The sequence below is a fragment of the Nanorana parkeri genome, unplaced genomic scaffold (assembly GCF_000935625.1).
Source record: "Nanorana parkeri isolate BGI_ZX_2015 unplaced genomic scaffold, ASM93562v1 scaffold784, whole genome shotgun sequence".
NCBI lineage: Eukaryota > Metazoa > Chordata > Amphibia > Anura > Dicroglossidae > Nanorana > Nanorana parkeri.
This window is the reverse complement of record NW_017307052.1, coordinates 162438-174118: the sequence shown is the minus strand read 5'-3', so window position 1 is coordinate 174118 and position 11681 is coordinate 162438. Positions and strand designations below refer to the sequence as shown.

The 11681-nt window shown below is 44.1% G+C and overlaps 3 non-coding genes across 3 annotated transcripts; 2 read left to right on the top strand and 1 right to left on the bottom strand.

Moving 5' to 3' along the window:
- Positions 1 to 3224: 3224 nt before the first annotated feature.
- On the top strand, positions 3225 to 3309 carry TRNAR-UCU. The gene is given in 2 exon segments: positions 3225 to 3261; positions 3274 to 3309. It is a non-coding gene; the product is annotated as a tRNA-Arg (tRNA).
- Positions 3310 to 6015: 2706 nt separating this feature from the next.
- Positions 6016 to 6100, top strand: TRNAR-UCU. Its single transcript is given in 2 exon segments — positions 6016 to 6052; positions 6065 to 6100. It is a non-coding gene; the product is annotated as a tRNA-Arg (tRNA).
- A 2305-nt stretch (positions 6101 to 8405) lies between these two features.
- Positions 8406 to 8476, bottom strand: TRNAG-GCC. Its single transcript has one exon. It is a non-coding gene; the product is annotated as a tRNA-Gly (tRNA).
- Between the last annotated feature and the right edge of the window lie 3205 nt (positions 8477 to 11681).

Below are 11681 nucleotides of genomic sequence, written 5' to 3'. Positions count from 1 at the left end.
TTTCTAAACTGTCTAATCTCTGTATCCTATGCTTGTTCCCCATAGACTAGATAAAGCCAAAAAAAACCCTCAGGCTGGTCAGTTTTTACCTATTGTATTACTAAAGACAGCCAAGAGGACTGCGGGTTTCATATATCAATAAATATGCAAGCTAGTGACCAGTCTGCCTTCACACATGAGCCAGAAATAAATGTTTAGGTAAAAATAAGCCAGCAGATATCCCTCCAAGTAGGTATATTGTGCCTAAAAGTTTGACTGCCCTTGTAGGTCTATGGTCATTGGTATTGTTTTATATAGGGAAATGTGGAACTGGTCAGTATGCTCTTCATCTAGGGGGTCTATGTGTCGGTCAAGGTGAGAAAACCAGTTGTACATTAGATCAAACAAATGCATAACAAAGGAAGAGAAGTGTGTCATTGGGGAGTGTGTCCAGGTGACAATGGAAACTGTCCACACTTCTGTCTGTCACCTCCACAGCATTGGATGAGGTGGCACCAGAGAGGTCTGAGAACATCAAAGGGACCTCACATGGAGATACTTGTTGAACCTTTCTGATGCTGGACATACATACAAGCAGTCGAAGATTCCTATACACATACCCCCTGGTTATATTTAGTTTGTTCAGCCTTGCAAATGAAAAAAATATGGCAAGTTACTCCATCCACACTAACAGCACGGATGAACGAATCTCCTGCTTTTGCACTCTGACAGCGGCCGGAGCTCATTGGCTGAAGGCACTGTTCGTCTGATGATTTTCCATCATATCCCTGCAGGAAAAAATCAATCTAATGATTGACTTCTGTTGAGGGGAAAGGGCCACCCACAGGGGGGAGGGTCAGGTCTGCTGTTCTCAATCTGGCTGTAGACTTTACAATCTGATTGCACCATTTCTATACCATTGCCTTTGGTTTACCAAAATTATGTAATATATACCTAAATAATCCAAAAGGTCTTTAACCAATCAGGCAGCACCTGCACTACACAGATGTTGGTAGACCTAATGGAGTCTTTACAGCCATGCTTTCATGGTTAGCATAAGACAAACTACTAAAGCTATACAAAACTACAACCAGTATCCTAAAGAGGATCCCAAACTTCCCCCAACACCTCACTCCTGGCTCCTTGTGTCTAGTAACGGCTGAGCTACGTTTGTCCCACAGGCTTGTGTGAGATCAACAAGAAGCTTCAAATAATGTAGATAATGTCACTTCTGAGTGGTAATGGGGTACCTAACTGTGAGGTCACCAGATCCTCCAAATCTGAGTCTGGCTGGAACGATGGTAGAACACTACTACGTATATAGCTGGCAGTGAAGCTGAAGACAATGTACAGTGATCTTCGCCTACTTTCTTTCTTCGTCTTTCTTCTTCTTCGTTCATCCTTCTTTCTTCCTTTTTCTTCTCTCTTTTTTCTTTCTTTCTTCCTTCATCTTTCTTTCTTCTTTCATATTTCATCTTCCTTCATCTTTCTTTCTTCTTCCTTCTTTCATAACTCATCTTCCTCTATCCTTCTTTCTTCTTCTTCCTTTTTTCTTTCTTCTTCCTTCTATTTCCTTCTTCTTTCTCCTTTTTTCTTCCTTTCCTTTTTCTTCCTTCTTCTTTCTTCTCTCTTCTTCCTTTTTTCTTTCTTCCTTCTACTTCCTTTTTCCATCTTCTTTCTACTTTTTTCTTCTTCCTTCTTTCATCCACCTTCATCCTTATTCTTCCTTCTTCTTATTTCTTTTTCTTCTTTCTTATTCTTCTTCCTTCTTCTTTTTTCTTTCTTCTTCTTCTTCTTAATAAAACTTTTTTCCTATACCCCCAATCAAGTAGTCATAATGCAGTAATTTCCTAATATTACATTCAACTTGAAAATAAAATATATTAAGAGCGTTTGTTTTTGCCTCCATTCACACAGAATATTCACAGAGTTTCACACGATGAACAGCTCTGGAAATTGTTTATAAATACTGAGGGTCACTGAGGGAAGTGCAGATTGACAAGACCTGAAAAATGCAGGATAGACATTACAGACTGGTCCCGGCAGCCTGGCTCTACCTCTGCTCTGGCGATGGAATGTCCCTTGGCGTCTATGCGTCCAATACACTGTATTGGACATGATGACTCATGGGAACTTAGACCACAAAAGCGTAGGGGGAGAGAGGCCGCAGGGACCGGTCTAGCTGCCAGCTGGGATCGTGGTTCAAGTAAGTTTATCTTTGTTATTTTAGTTCCCTAGACAAAATGAGCACTTGACTGTTGCAGTACTTGCGTAGCCCCACTGCAAGGGTTAAGATGTCATATGCCTGGAGTTCTTTAACCTTTTTGATACTTTTATATTGGGAAAAATGTGAAACCATTGACTATTCTCTTCATCGAGGAGCAATCTGTGTGTCTGGGTGACAAGACCGCCTATGAAGTACATCAGATAGTCACATAACAAAGACACAGAAGTGTGTCCCGGTGACAACGAGGAAATGTCCACACTTCTGTCTGACACCTCTTCAGCACGGGGTTGAGAAGGAACCAGAGTGGGGGGTCAGAGAAATTCTAGCTGGAGCTTCCTATAGTCAATATCTTTTCATGTGATAGTCCAGAGACGTGGTGGCCATAGATTTATATCGTTCTTACATATACACTGGGTCCTATTTAGACCGGAGCCAATAAACCTGCCAGCATATCATCGCAGTGTGGGAGGAAATTGGAGTAGCCAGAGGAAACTCATGCAAGTTCAGGGAGAGCATGCAGCTCCATGCAGATAGTGTCCTGGTTGGGATTTGAACTGAGGACCTTGGTGCTGCAAGGCAGGAATGCTATATAAGGATAACACCATATACGGAGTGAGGATTCTCACCCAGCAGCCCCATGTGGAGATTAAAGTGGGATATGCATTGGATGCTATGCGTCTGAGTGGAGGTGCACTGTTAACCAAGCCTTGATACACCGGGTTAATCAAATATTCGCCCAGTGGAGTGAGTAATGGACACCGTCAACGATGAAGAAAATGTTTACATTGCTTATCTGTAGTGTCTAACATTTAGGACTTTTTGTTGCTAGAAAATATCAGCGCTCTCACGGAACCCAAAAACTTTACTGACTGTTAAAGCCTAGCTCTAGTTTTTGAGTGTCCCCACCCCATATTCTCCCACCTCCCTCATAGCTACCTAAAGCCAGGTAGATGTAGAAGCCTCAGGAGGATTGTCTTCCCCAGAAACCTTAACTGGTAGTTCACCATATCTCAAGCAGGGCTCTGTGGCGCAATGGATAGCGCATTGGACTTCTAGCTGGTGTAGCAATTCAAAGGTTGTGGGTTCGAGTCCCACCAGAGTCGCTTTTTTTTAAATGTGTGTCTTCTGAGGCAGAGCATTACAATTGCACGGCTTCACACTGTTGTGGCGTATTAAGGGACGTTATGACGTGTATCAATGTGCGTTGTGATAGGGGGCGGGCCATTCAGTTGAATGCACTCTCCATGTTACCAAAATGCACCAAAAAAAGGTGTATGCACTATGTTTTTTTCTACCATACTCGACACATCGTGTGGTAGTACATTACCGTACACTACTATAGAAGCATGTTGTGTTGGGGTGTCAAAGGAATACATTTCACCACAATGAGGTAATGTGCATGTTGTCGAACAACAACAGTGTGAACTTAACTGAAAGACACCGGCTATTTATAGATCGGAGTGTGTCATCTAGGGTTGCCACCTTTTCTTCAAGTGAAAACCGAACACTCTAGCGGAATGTGAATATAGAGGAGAGAACGAGGAGAGGCAACCAGGGGAGGGAGTAAAGAGACCGGACTACAAATCCCAGCAATACAGTATACAACAATCAAAATAATAAGCTACATACATATGTTGTTCCGGGGTGGCACCCTGATGTCTCCAGGGTCCCAGGTGGCCTGTGCGGGCTCCCACCAAGGCTGTGCAGGTCCTCAGGTGGACTCTGCAAGCTCTCAGGTGGGCTGTGTGCACCCTCAGGTGAGCTTTGCGCACTCGCAGGTGGGCTATGCGGATTCTCAGGTGGGCTATGCGGATTCTCAGGTGGGCTATGCGGATTCTCAGGTTGCTGTGTGGGGTTTCAGGTGGGCTATGTGGATTCTCAGGTGGCTGTATGGGGTCTCAGGTGGGCTATGCAGGCTTTCAAGAGCGCTGTGTGGGCTGTGTGGTGTCTCACCTTTCGTTCATCCTTCTTTCTTCCTTTTTCTTCTCTCTTTTTTCTTTCTTTCTTCCTTCATCTTTCTTTCTTCTTTCATATTTCATCTTCCTTCATCTTTCTTTCTTCTTCCTTCTTTCATAACTCATCTTCCTCTATCCTTCTTTCTTCTTCTTCCTTTTTTCTTTCTTCTTCCTTCTATTTCCTTCTTCTTTCTCCTTTTTTCTTCCTTTCCTTTTTCTTCCTTCTTCTTTCTTCTCTCTTCTTCCTTTTTTCTTTCTTCCTTCTACTTCCTTTTTCCATCTTCTTTCTACTTTTTTCTTCTTCCTTCTTTCATCCACCTTCATCCTTATTCTTCCTTCTTCTTATTTCTTTTTCTTCTTTCTTATTCTTCTTCCTTCTTCTTTTTTCTTTCTTCTTCTTCTTCTTAATAAAACTTTTTTCCTATACCCCCAATCAAGTAGTCATAATGCAGTAATTTCCTAATATTACATTCAACTTGAAAATAAAATATATTAAGAGCGTTTGTTTTTGCCTCCATTCACACAGAATATTCACAGAGTTTCACACGATGAACAGCTCTGGAAATTGTTTATAAATACTGAGGGTCACTGAGGGAAGTGCAGATTGACAAGACCTGAAAAATGCAGGATAGACATTACAGACTGGTCCCGGCAGCCTGGCTCTACCTCTGCTCTGGCGATGGAATGTCCCTTGGCGTCTATGCGTCCAATACACTGTATTGGACATGATGACTCATGGGAACTTAGACCACAAAAGCGTAGGGGGAGAGAGGCCGCAGGGACCGGTCTAGCTGCCAGCTGGGATCGTGGTTCAAGTAAGTTTATCTTTGTTATTTTAGTTCCCTAGACAAAATGAGCACTTGACTGTTGCAGTACTTGCGTAGCCCCACTGCAAGGGTTAAGATGTCATATGCCTGGAGTTCTTTAACCTTTTTGATACTTTTATATTGGGAAAAATGTGAAACCATTGACTATTCTCTTCATCGAGGAGCAATCTGTGTGTCTGGGTGACAAGACCGCCTATGAAGTACATCAGATAGTCACATAACAAAGACACAGAAGTGTGTCCCGGTGACAACGAGGAAATGTCCACACTTCTGTCTGACACCTCTTCAGCACGGGGTTGAGAAGGAACCAGAGTGGGGGGTCAGAGAAATTCTAGCTGGAGCTTCCTATAGTCAATATCTTTTCATGTGATAGTCCAGAGACGTGGTGGCCATAGATTTATATCGTTCTTACATATACACTGGGTCCTATTTAGACCGGAGCCAATAAACCTGCCAGCATATCATCGCAGTGTGGGAGGAAATTGGAGTAGCCAGAGGAAACTCATGCAAGTTCAGGGAGAGCATGCAGCTCCATGCAGATAGTGTCCTGGTTGGGATTTGAACTGAGGACCTTGGTGCTGCAAGGCAGGAATGCTATATAAGGATAACACCATATACGGAGTGAGGATTCTCACCCAGCAGCCCCATGTGGAGATTAAAGTGGGATATGCATTGGATGCTATGCGTCTGAGTGGAGGTGCACTGTTAACCAAGCCTTGATACACCGGGTTAATCAAATATTCGCCCAGTGGAGTGAGTAATGGACACCGTCAACGATGAAGAAAATGTTTACATTGCTTATCTGTAGTGTCTAACATTTAGGACTTTTTGTTGCTAGAAAATATCAGCGCTCTCACGGAACCCAAAAACTTTACTGACTGTTAAAGCCTAGCTCTAGTTTTTGAGTGTCCCCACCCCATATTCTCCCACCTCCCTCATAGCTACCTAAAGCCAGGTAGATGTAGAAGCCTCAGGAGGATTGTCTTCCCCAGAAACCTTAACTGGTAGTTCACCATATCTCAAGCAGGGCTCTGTGGCGCAATGGATAGCGCATTGGACTTCTAGCTGGTGTAGCAATTCAAAGGTTGTGGGTTCGAGTCCCACCAGAGTCGCTTTTTTTTAAATGTGTGTCTTCTGAGGCAGAGCATTACAATTGCACGGCTTCACACTGTTGTGGCGTATTAAGGGACGTTATGACGTGTATCAATGTGCGTTGTGATAGGGGGCGGGCCATTCAGTTGAATGCACTCTCCATGTTACCAAAATGCACCAAAAAAAGGTGTATGCACTATGTTTTTTTCTACCATACTCGACACATCGTGTGGTAGTACATTACCGTACACTACTATAGAAGCATGTTGTGTTGGGGTGGCAAAGGAATACATTTCACCACAATGAGGTCAGGTGCATGTTGTCGAACAACAACAGTGTGAACTTAACTGAAAGACACCGGCTATTTATAGATCGGAGTGTGTCATCTAGGGTTGCCACCTTTTCTTCAAGTGAAAACCGAACACTCTAGCGGAATGTGAATATAGAGGAGAGAACGAGGAGAGGCAACCAGGGGAGGGAGTAAAGAGACCGGACTACAAATCCCAGCAATACAGTATACAACAATCAAAATAATAAGCTACATACATATGTTGTTCCGGGGTGGCACCCTGATGTCTCCAGGGTCCCAGGTGGCCTGTGCGGGCTCCCACCAAGGCTGTGCAGGTCCTCAGGTGGACTCTGCAAGCTCTCAGGTGGGCTGTGTGCACCCTCAGGTGAGCTTTGCGCACTCGCAGGTGGGCTATGCGGATTCTCAGGTGGGCTATGCGGATTCTCAGGTGGGCTATGCGGATTCTCAGGTTGCTGTGTGGGGTTTCAGGTGGGCTATGTGGATTCTCAGGTGGCTGTATGGGGTCTCAGGTGGGCTATGCAGGCTTTCAAGAGCGCTGTGTGGGCTGTGTGGTGTCTCACCAGGGGTCAGGTGGCGTGCAGCCTGGTGTCAGGAAGACGGAGGGGAAGCTGAGCGAGTTGGTACCTTTTTACATGGCTCACTGTAGAATGCCGCTTCAGGCAGATGCGGCTGCCTGAGCTCCCATGCTTGCTGGGGGACCTTGCAAGCCGTAGATACACTATATTGCCAAAAGTATTGGGACGCCCCTCCAAATCATTGGATTCATGTGTTTTCCTTGCTACTAAATATTCCGCGGTCACCTGTTGGTGGTATTATAACAAAGTGGAAGCAACTGGGAACAACAGCAACTTGTCCATGAAGTGGTAGGCCACTTAAATGACAGAGCGGGGTCAGCGCATGCTGAAGCGCACAGTGCGCAGAAGTCGCCAACTGTCTGCAAAGTCAGTAGCTACAGACCTCCAAACTTCGTGTGACCTTCAGATTGGCACAACAACAGTGTGTAGAGAGCTTCATGGAATGGGTTTCCATGGCCGAGCAGCTGCATCCAAGCCTTACCGAAAAAACAATATCTGTGCATTCCTGATATATATATATATATTTAAATTGTGCCTTTGCATGATAAAATAATGATTCATGAAAAAATAAGGCTTTTAGCAGTGAAAGCAGAGCCTCGGGAAAACGTTCCTAACCCTCGCAGCGGGGTTCCCCCCGGGGGTAAGTGCTCATCTTTGTCTAGGTTCATAAATAACAAAGTTATACTCACCCGATCCCCGAGCCTGCTTGTTCTGAGACCTGTCCCTTCTGCCTTGCTCCCCCCCTGTGCAGTGATCTAAGGTCCCTGAGTCTTGTTGTATGCACTGTGCATAAGATGTGAGGGACATACCATCAGTTCAGTGGAGTCCCCCCTTCACTTTTCGCCCGGTGCCCGCGCCCCTGCTGCACCCCGGTTGTTACGCCACTGCATACGAGGACTTAGAACTCGCAGTGTGGAGGAAGCCCCGCTGCAAGGGTTACGAATACGTTTTACCCAAGGTTGTGTTTTAAATGCTTTTTTAATGCATAACAAAATACAATCTTCACATAATGAATATTCTCGTGAACCAAAAATGTTTTCTAGAAAAAAACAAATAATCAGATAAATCGAGTTAAAAAAAAGCTGATAAATGGTCAGGAACTGGAAGTTTTGAGATATTATCTAATGGCTAACCTAAGATGGAAAAAAACTTCTGATCTACATTACAAGGTTCCTTGTATAAGAGCTGCACAAGATCATTGCTGTGGGATACTCGGTGACAGTAAAACTTGTATAATGCAAAGTGAGGATGTGGCAGAATTTCCTTCCCATCACATCTGCAAGTGTACATTAGGCTCACCCTCTCTGCAATAGGAGAGGGCAGTATCCCTATACTTGTGTATTGTGTTAAAACATATCTGCAAGTGTATTACTAAGAATAAGTGTTAATAGGAGTTTATAAACTATTTTGAAACCATGATTTGTAAAATGAAAATCTTATTGCATTGGCCGGGAATCGAACCCGGGCCTCCCGCGTGGCAGGCGAGAATTCTACCACTGAACCACCAATGCATCTGTCCATACAAATGAAACTTTCCACTTACTCATTTACTGACCATCTCACTGCAAAGAGTGGTAAGTGTCCGTTGCCACTCCCCACAGGGATCAATCCTGGCTGCAGCACTCACAGCATAAATCAAGCAATAGCCCTCTATATGCGTGGAGTGGAGAATTCTACCACTGAACTACCAATGCCTTACCTTGCTTGTCGTTGCCATTCTCCATTGGGGGGGGTTGGCAGGGTGGGGGGTACATGGAGGAACCTGGCTTTGGGGGAGCAGATAGCAAATAAGCTATTGCTTCCTGTGCTATCTGCCATCATTTCAGGGGGGCGGAGGGCACCTCCCTGAAATGAGAAGGGCACCTCCCTGAAACCTCAACTTCAACTTCCAGTATCAGGAAGCAAGTTGGCGAGTAATTACACACTGCCCGGCTTCCTTAATAGGACTTCCGAAATCGACGCGTACCGGAAAAAAATATTGGTACTCGATACTGAAAACCGATATGGGTATATCCCTAGTTGATATGCAACCTATGTTTTAGATCATTTTAGAATTGTATTACGATTATGTCCAGTGGTCTGGTCATATTAAACTATAATGTCCTAAGCCTGTATAACGTGAATATAAATAATGCCATAATTGTATGTAATGCTTGTGTCAAGTGGTCATGTTACATTGGGCTTGTGTATTGTTTTATATCTGTATAGTGTGTCCTAGTGTCATCATGTTCAGGGGTCAAGTCATATACTTTGACTCTATTCACCATCGGAAGGCCAGGTCCAGGTCACAGAAATTTCACAACAAATACACAAAGACCTGCACAACGTTTCCCACGGCTCCTGGACTGGATGCTTTAGGAGTGTGGTAGGTTTGGAAACTCGGGCAAATGGCCCCAGTTGTGAGTCATGAGGCAGACAACTCTCCATTCCTCCTGACACTTCTCCAAACCTTTACCAAGTGTGACAACAACAGAAGGACAGGCAAGACCTTCAAGACATCAAAGTAACCTCAGGTTCAAGGGAGTAGATAGGGGAGATAGTAATTCTACCACTGAACCACCAATGCATTCATGGTGACGTTATGTTCCAGGGACACTGACATGTAGACTTATTATGCTGATTATTTCTACCTGTTAGGATGCAAAGTACTATTGTGTCATTTCTGTTTAGGGCCCATTCACACCATGATGCACTATGCCGAGCTTCAGTATTAGTCAGCATTACATGCATTGTGGTATCTTGCAATTCATTGTAATGCAGGTGTGTTCTGGAGGTGCATTGAGTACAGTACATGACCTGTTAAGGCCAAAGTAAACCAATGTGAGTGCAAGTATGCATAGCAGAATAGGGTAGAGATGGGCAAAACGGTTCACCTGCATGAGCGCTCCTCAACGGTTCGCTCACTGAAAAGATCCGGATCTTTTAAACGGCTCATGGTTCACTAAACCTGTTTTTACTATAGTAGGAGAGGAAATGAGACGGGGGTGTATTTTGTACGCGTGTACGGTGCATTTTGAGGGAGGGAACGGGAGTTATTTTAAAAGTAGGGCTGGTAATGATTAAAATTTTCCTGTTCGATTAATCAAATTTTTTAAAAATCGATTAATCAACTTATTTCGATTAATTATAACGCACATACAGAGGGGGGTCTCACCAGAGCTTTGAGGGGGCCTCACCAGGGTAGCAGGGCTCTGGGGGGTCTAACTAGCCTTGTTAGAACAACAAGAGGGCGCAAAACTAGGTCAGCTGACTGCCTGGACCGAACATATCAGGGAAGGTGACAGGAACAATAAATATATATGTATAATGTACTTACTTATGTGGGTCTGGGAACCAGATGTGAACTGGCCTGTGAGGAGGATCAGGATGTCCAGAATGTATGTTGAATGGCGGCTGATATATTGCCTGAGGCTGCCTCCTCCTCACAGGCCTCACGTGGCTGAGTTGCTGTTGTTCCCAGTTGCTACCACTTTGTTATAATACCACTAACAGGTGACTGCGGAATATTTAGTAGCAAGGAAATTTCACGAAACACCTGAATCCAATGATTTGGAGGGGTGTCCCAATACTTTTGGCAATATAGTGTTGATAGATAATTGACATGTGCGATTCATTTCCGAAATTTTCAGAAATTCGGAAACATCCGAATTTCCGAATCCCAATGCATCCGAATGTGTCCGAATTCGAATTTCCGTTCCTCAATTTCAATTTCCCGTTCGAATTTCATTCATAACTAAACTGAATCGGACATATGAGTTTTCTGGCCAATCAGATGTGTTTTTCGGTTAAATGCATCCGAATAGGTCTGAACACGAATTTTTGTTACGGCAACATGGGAGCCATATACAGTATATACATATAATACTAAAGCTGGGGCTCCCAGACCCGAATGGCATTCAGGATCCAAATTTTCTGAACTGCATTCGAGAGCTCCCAAATGCCATTCGGGTCTGGGAGCCTCAGCTTTAGTAATATATGTATATACTGTATAAGGCTCCCAGACCCGAATGGCATTCTGGAGCTCCCAATTGCATTTCGGATCCGGAATGCCATTTGGGTCTGGTAGATTCAGCTTTAGTATTAATATCTGTATATGGTGTTCTGTGTTATTCGCAACGAATATTCGTCAGCTCACCCGAAACTAATGAAAATTCGGATTTTGTCCAAATCCAAAACCCGAACCGAATAGAATTTCGTATCCGAATCCCGAAACAACGAAATATCCGAAACCAAACCGAATTTTTCTGCAGCTTACATGCCTAATCAATAGATAGATAGAAAATGTCACACCGCCCTAACCAGCAGGGAGCCCCAGAGAGATGTCACACTATCCTGTGAAAGAATAGAAATAACAGAATTGTCTGATTCTTGTACGTTGTATCTTCTCTGTGTGAGTTGTCAGTCAGCAGTTGCTCTCAGTGTACAACTGACACTCAGTGTGAGAATTGTCACCTAGGTACACTTCCCCGACACACTTCCCCAGCACACTTCCCCAGCACACTTCCCCTCCACACTTCTCTGGCACCCTTTGTCCCGGCATCTTGTATCTTGTTTGATGTTGTTTGTCCTTTACCTCTTACAATAAAGACAACGGTGTGTTCTCTAAATAGGTGAAAGAACCTAAACTTACCTTTTGTCCCAACAATCCGCGATCAGACCCAGAAACAGAAATGGGTTCAGATTACAATTTTAAAAGTGTCCAATCAACCCCCCCCC